The following is a 7,049-nucleotide window of genomic DNA, read 5'->3' as shown; positions in this document are numbered from 1 at the left end:
CCTCCACCCTAGAATTTGTATGTAAAGAAGATAACAAGGAATAGAACTAGTCATTCATGGGTGTGTAGACTTCTTATGCTTGCTCTCTCGCTTCTTGTCATTGTGAAAGAGAGATAGTGAGGGAGAGGTGGAGATTGAGGGAAGGAAAGTGAGAGAGTGTGAGTGTGATGGATCAAGAGGGTTAAGCCTCCTTTCTCCTCTCTAGTACCCTATCATGCCTTACCCATGCTTCTCTCTTACATGACAAAGGTTGTAGAGGGTTGAGAAATGAAGGAGTGCATCATGGGATGTGGAGTGTGTAAGGAGTATCCTTCATGGGGTTGAAGAAAGACCATGCATGTCACTACAAACAAACAATTGCATTTGTGTGTAAGACTCTATGTGAGGGGTAGTCATCAATAACGTGGTTGCAGCTCCTGAAATAATAAGAGTGTGTCCAAACATCCCAAATATGTTGAGAATGTGATGCCTAACGTTTTGGTTCTATTGTTGGGACCAAGGATATATTGACTACAAAGTTGTTTGCATGGTTCCTTGTTACAGAATAAGAAAGATGCTTATGTGTTGACTCCAAAACGTACATTAGGATTTTTCAAAATTTTCTTTTATTGTAGAATAGGAGGGGCTCAGGTGTGCTAACCTAAAAATTCTTGCAATAAGTAGATATAAGTAATCTTATTATTTTTTCCCCTCCTTTGTATTTAATTTAAAACCCAAAAAAAAGGAAAAGAGAAGAAGAAGAAGGCTTGGGGTAAGAGAGAACAAAAAGAAGAAGGAGGAGGTGATGCCAGGAGGCATATTACACGGTGGATTCCGTGCCATGGTGGATTCCATGCCACAGTGGATTCTGTGAGGTTTTATGGTGGACTCCGTAAACGTTGATTGCCGGGGCTCATACACAAAGTGGATTCTTTGTGCGAGAAGTCGATGGGGACACCTATCCTTTTTGGGCGTTTCGTTAATTTAGTGTGTACATGGGTGATTCCATAGCGGGTGATTCCGCAAAATACATATTAAATTAATAAACATTTATGAGTTTAGAGTGCGCACTCGTGATAAATTAAGGTTAGGATTGATTTCTAACCAGTTGATTTATTTATGTAGCTGAAGACTGCTAGGTCTTCACTTTTGTTAGTTTAATTGTATTATTTTACTAACGATTGTGAATGCTTTAGTTGATGTGTAGAGATAGCAATAGTGGCGGAGGAAAGCATTGGAGGATAGTGTGTATTCGAGTTATCACCTATATTTTGATGGACGCAAGAAAAAAATTCAAAATCAAGTAGAAGAATTGTTAAACAGAGAATTAATTAGACCTAGTAGTTCTCCATTTGGCGCACCTGTTTTATTGGTAAAGAAGAAGAATAATACTTATCGTATGTGCATTGATTATCGTGCCCTGAATAAAATTACAGTTAAGAATAGATATCCAATTCCTAGGGTAGATGATCTTATGGATAAACTACAAGGTTCTGCCATATTCAGTAAGATAGATCTTAAATCTGGTTATTATCAAGTGAGATTAGATAAATCTGATATATTCAAAACTGCATTTAGAACACAATTTGGACATTATGAATTTTTAGTGATGCCTTTTGGATTGACTAATGCACCTGCTACATTTAGTCGAATGATGAATCACATATTTTTGAAATATCAGCATTGTGTTATAGTATTCTTTGATGATATATTGGTATTAAGTAAAAATGAGAAAGAGCATTATGAACATCTGTCTTTGGTTTTCAAGTTTTTGAAAGATAATCAATTGTATGCTAATCCATAAAAGAGTGAGTTCCTTCAAACAAAAATTGAATATCTAGGTCATATTGTGTCATCAGAAGGTATTAAGGTTGACCCTAAAAAGATAGAAGCAATATTGAATTGGCCCATACCCAAAAATGTGCATAAGTTACGTTCTTTTCTAGGTCTTGCTAGTTTTTACAAGAAGTTTGTGCGAAATTTTTCATTACTTGCTTTGCCTTTGACTAAACTTTTAAAGAAAGGTATTGTTTATCATTGGTCTGATAATCAACAAAAATATTTTGATTTATTGAAACATGCATTAACCCATCCTCTTGTATTACAACTACCTAATTTCAATAGACCATTCTTTTTAATAGTTACTGATGCTAGCGGATCTGGAATAGGAGCCATACTTATGCAAGATAATCATCCCATAGCCTATTCTAGTTGTAAATTGAAACCATCTGAACTTAAATATTCTACTTATGATAAGGAATTGTTAGCTGTTGTACAAGCCTTAGGTCAATGGAAACATTACTTAATGGGTTCTGAGTTTATGATTAAGACTGACCAACAAAGTATTAGACATCTCCTTACTCAACCCCAAGTCTCTGATCGACATATCAAATGGGCAACTTTCATTCAGAGTTTTCATCCCCTTATCCAATATCAACCCTGAAAAGAGAATGTAGTAGCTGATGCTTTAAGTAGAAGACAGACCATTCATAATATTTCTGTCATATCATTTGATTCTCTTACCCCTATGAAAGATACTTATCATTAGGACATTACTTTTCAAGCTGATTGGAATAAATTAGTTGGAAATAACTGGATTCCTATTGATTCACTGTCTTACAATGATGGACTCATGTTTTATGAAAAGAGATTATGTGTTACAGTTCCATTTCGATCATTTGTTTTGAATGAGATTCATTGTACTCCATATCAAGGTCATAGAGGTATTATATCTACTTTGCGTACATTGAATGAAGATTTTTATTGGCCACATATGGACACTGATGTATCTAACTTTGTTTCTGAATGTTTAGTTTGCCAAAGAGTTAAAAGACATCATGGTAAACAGTATGGTTTATTGATGCCTTTACCTATTCCATCACGACCATGGGAACAGATTTCTATGGATTTTATTGCTAGTTTACCTAACACTAAAGCTAACCATGATATGATTTGGATTGTTGTAGACAGGTTTAGTAAACAAGTATATTTCATTCCATGCAAGAAAACTTTAACAGCATCTCAAGCAGCTCAATTGGTTTTGAAAACTGTTTTTACTAATCATGGTTTACCAAAAGTTATTATTTCTGATCGTGATTCTAGATTCTGTAATAATTTTTGGAATACTTTGTTTGCTAACTTAGGAATAAAGATTGATTTTTCATCTGCATTTCATTCTGAAACAAATGGTCAAACAGAAGCTACTAACATTACTATTTTATATCTTTTACATGCTTACACTATTTCAAAACCACATACATGGGATACACATCTACATTTACTTCAGTTTGCATATAACAATACTCCACACACAACTACAAAGAAAGCACCGTTTGAAGTGATTTATGGTTATTGATAATCTACACCTGTTGCATCTTTATCAAATAAGATTCAGAGTGATGATGATATTTCTAACATGTACGCTACTATTTTTGATGAAGTTAAAGATATGATTGCCAAAGCCCAGCAATCATATACAAAGCAAGCCAATAAGAAAAGATAGGCCATGAATTTCAAAGTTGATGATTATGTTTGGTTAAAAATAGAAAAACATAGATTACAAAGTGTAGATAAACACCTACTCATGAAATTAGCACCTAGATTCTATGGACCATTCAAAATCATACACAAAATCAATGACAATGCATTTAAGTTAGAACTACCACCACATTGGAAAATTCACAACACCTTTCATATTAGTTTATTACGACCCTTTAGAGGCCAATTACCTGTACATCCTGTTTATGAAAACCCACCTTTGTTAGATGAAGAGACTAAAATCCTTGAACCTGAAGCTATTATAGATACTGACTTTATGACCACTAGAACTGGCCGTAGATATTCTAGATATTTGGTCAAGTTTAAAAACCATCCTGTTGAAGAGGCCCAATGGATGCACGCCAGAGACTTAAATGCTTTCCCCACTCTGTTAGCTTCACATTGAGCTAATAGAAATTGAGGACAATTGCTATCCCACCCCGGGGGTATGATGCCAGGAGGCATATTACACGGTGGATTCCGTGCCACAATGGATTCCGTGAGGTTTTACGGTGGATTTCGTAAACTTTGATTACCGGGGCTCATACACAAAGTGGATTCTTTGTGCGAGAAGTTGATGGGGACGCCTATCCTTTTCGGGCATTTCGTTAATTTAGTGTGTACATGGGTGATTCCATAGCCGGAGATTCCGCAAAATACATATTAAATTAATAAACGTTTATGAGTTTAGAGTGCGCACTCGTGATAAATTAAGGTTAGGATTGATTTCTAATCAGTTGATTTATTTATGTAGCTGAAGACTGCTAGGTATTCACTTTTGTCAGTTTAATTGTATTATTTTACTAACGATTGTGAATGCTTCAGTTAATGTGTAGAGATAGCAGCAGTGGTGGAGGAAAGCATTGGAGGATAGCATGTATTCGAGTTATCACCTATATTTTGATGGGCGCATACCTTAGGCATGGCGCCTATATTTTGTCGTGCCTATTTATTAAGGCGTTTGATATTTATTTATTATTTTTATATGCGCATGGGCACATGATTATGATATTTGTATTTGGACATTGGATTGGGTATGCCTGACTTCTTGGGTGCCCGCCCATTAGCTTTATTTCTATTTAGCACTAAAGCAAACTCAAAAGCCAAAAGCATGCTATTTTGTAATTTGGGCTATTATTTGAGCTTGAAGATGATTAATACATAAAATACATGCTTTGTGGAGCGCTCACACAAGGCATGGGGGGAGATTACACCCAATTGGTCTCTTGTTCATGCCGTGCATGCTTTCTACCTTGAGTTTTGTGCAAAAAGTAGAGCTCTTTTGTTCTTGGGGACCTTCCGATGCTCACTACACGTGCTTACAGCATCCGATCTGTGCACCAGGAGGAGGAGAAGAAGAAGAAAAAAGAAGAAGAATAAGAAGAAGAATAAGAATAAGAAGAATAAGAAGAAAAGAGTTAGGATAAGGAGGACGAGGAGGAAGAACACAGACATGTGCAGCTACCCCTCCCACCTCCTGTAATGAAGGAGACCTAGGAGAGAGAAGGAGAGAATGCAGAGAGGAGAGAGAAAGAGGAAGAAGATGAGAGAAGAAGAGAGAGAAAGACTAGGAAAAGAGAGAGAAAGAGGAGGGAAGCCATGAAAGCTAGGAGGAATGAGAAAAGAGAGACTTGATTATTCATAACTGATGCCCTAATTGGGTCTCTCAACACCTTATATACCTTGTCAATATAACTGGGTATTCCCATGCTAACCTGTGTCCTACCCATCTATCCCCACTCTTTTACATTCCATCTTGACCTCGAAGGTTTTTGCCCTCAAAAATAAAAAGAGGACTTATGGCTCACAACGAAAAAAAGGGGGGGGGGGGGGGTTGCAGAGTACTACTCTGCTCAGCATTACAGAGGAGAATATAGGTATGGGGAAGTACAATCTCATGTGGAATTGGGGTATAGAATTGTGTATATGATTTATATGACATGTGCAAGTTGATAGCATATGAGTTTGGCCTCCAATTCTTGACAATTAGGGGCTAATAAACAGTGGACAGCATGCTATCCAAAACAGGTATGCTGGAGAAAATTGGTCATAACTTCATATGAGCAGCTCCGATTGAGGCGTGTGACATGTCAAAATGAAGCTCATGAAGCGTACTTTCAAGCAATATAGGTGACACTTGACTATCATTAATGCAGTGTAAAAACTGTTCTGAAATAGTATGATGTCTGTAAGTTGTCTATATTTTAGATTGGGGCAAATTTAGCTATTGCTCAATCAAAATTGCATCCTTGGAGTAGGGAAAGAACTGCACTGGTGAAATGCTGATCAGCATAGGGCTTTTCCAAGACCATTCCATTCCCCGGGATCAAATGGATAACCTCCATAATAAGCATCAAGAGCACAAGGGTCATCCATACAAGCATGGGTCACCATACTACCATCGGGGTCAAAAGGATAATTGTGATCCAATGCATCCACTGTATCATAGAAGTAATTCATGGTGTCATCGTGAAGCACTGATGGTGGCACAACATCCTTACTGACCCATATGGTAGCATGCATTGACTTGTCCATAAACTCATTGGAAACCACTAGGTCAAATCGGACTGGAGCAGATGAGGCTGCAATCAATACAGCATTCAATGCATCAATCCCTAGGCATTTTATGTCCATGAGTTTCACATGCATGGCTATTACTGGGCATTCAAAGGTAAGGGCCTTGGGCTGATGGGGCATCTGCTCATAAGACTGTGGTAGTGAGATGCTCTCATCATGGCATCGTTCTTGAGAAGTATCATGTGGCTCATAAGGATGCGCATGTTGCTTATAGTAATAATCAAGTGGCTAATGATATCGAGCACTCCATTGCTGATAATGATGTTGCTCCCCATGTACATACTCATATACATTTGCATGATGTTATCCATGTATATAATGTTGTCTAGATGGTTGTCCATGTATGTGACCAGAATGTAGTTCATAAGAACATATATAGTCATCAGATGCATGCTGCTTAAAATATTCACACTCATCATATACATGTTGACTATAAGTAGATGCATGCACTTGCCTTTGCACATCGAACCCATGCCAATGGTCATGGTACTCATAATGTCCATGAGAATGCCCATACATGCCTTGCTGACCAAAATGTCCATGGGTGCCATGCTGCCCATGCATTATATGTGGACCAAACAGATTATTAGGGCCTTGCTGCCCAAAATATCCATGGGTGCCATGCTGCCCATGCATTATATGTGGACCAAACTGATTATTAGGGCCTTGCTGCCCAAAATGTCCATGGGTGCCATGCTGCCCATGCATTATATGTGGACCAAACTAATTATTAGGGCCTTGTTGCCCAAAATTCCCATGCTGCCCATGTGCACATGCATTGGGGTCTTGTTGCCCAAAATTTCCATGTTGCCCATGCAATACATGCAAACCAAACTGAACATTGGGTCCTTGCTGCCCAAAACTGCCATGTGCATGCTGCCCATATGCACCTTACATACTGTGCTGCCCAAAATTTGCATTTTGCCCTTGCATATAGCTTCCACAATGGGGGAGCT

Source organism: Lygodium microphyllum, chromosome 8 (assembly GCF_053477565.2).
Source record: "Lygodium microphyllum isolate KBCC chromosome 8, Lygodium_microphyllum_v1.1.10, whole genome shotgun sequence".
NCBI classification, from domain to species: domain Eukaryota; kingdom Viridiplantae; phylum Streptophyta; class Polypodiopsida; order Schizaeales; family Lygodiaceae; genus Lygodium; species Lygodium microphyllum.
The sequence above is the reverse complement of the archived record's forward strand: the minus strand, read 5'-3'. Positions refer to the sequence as shown.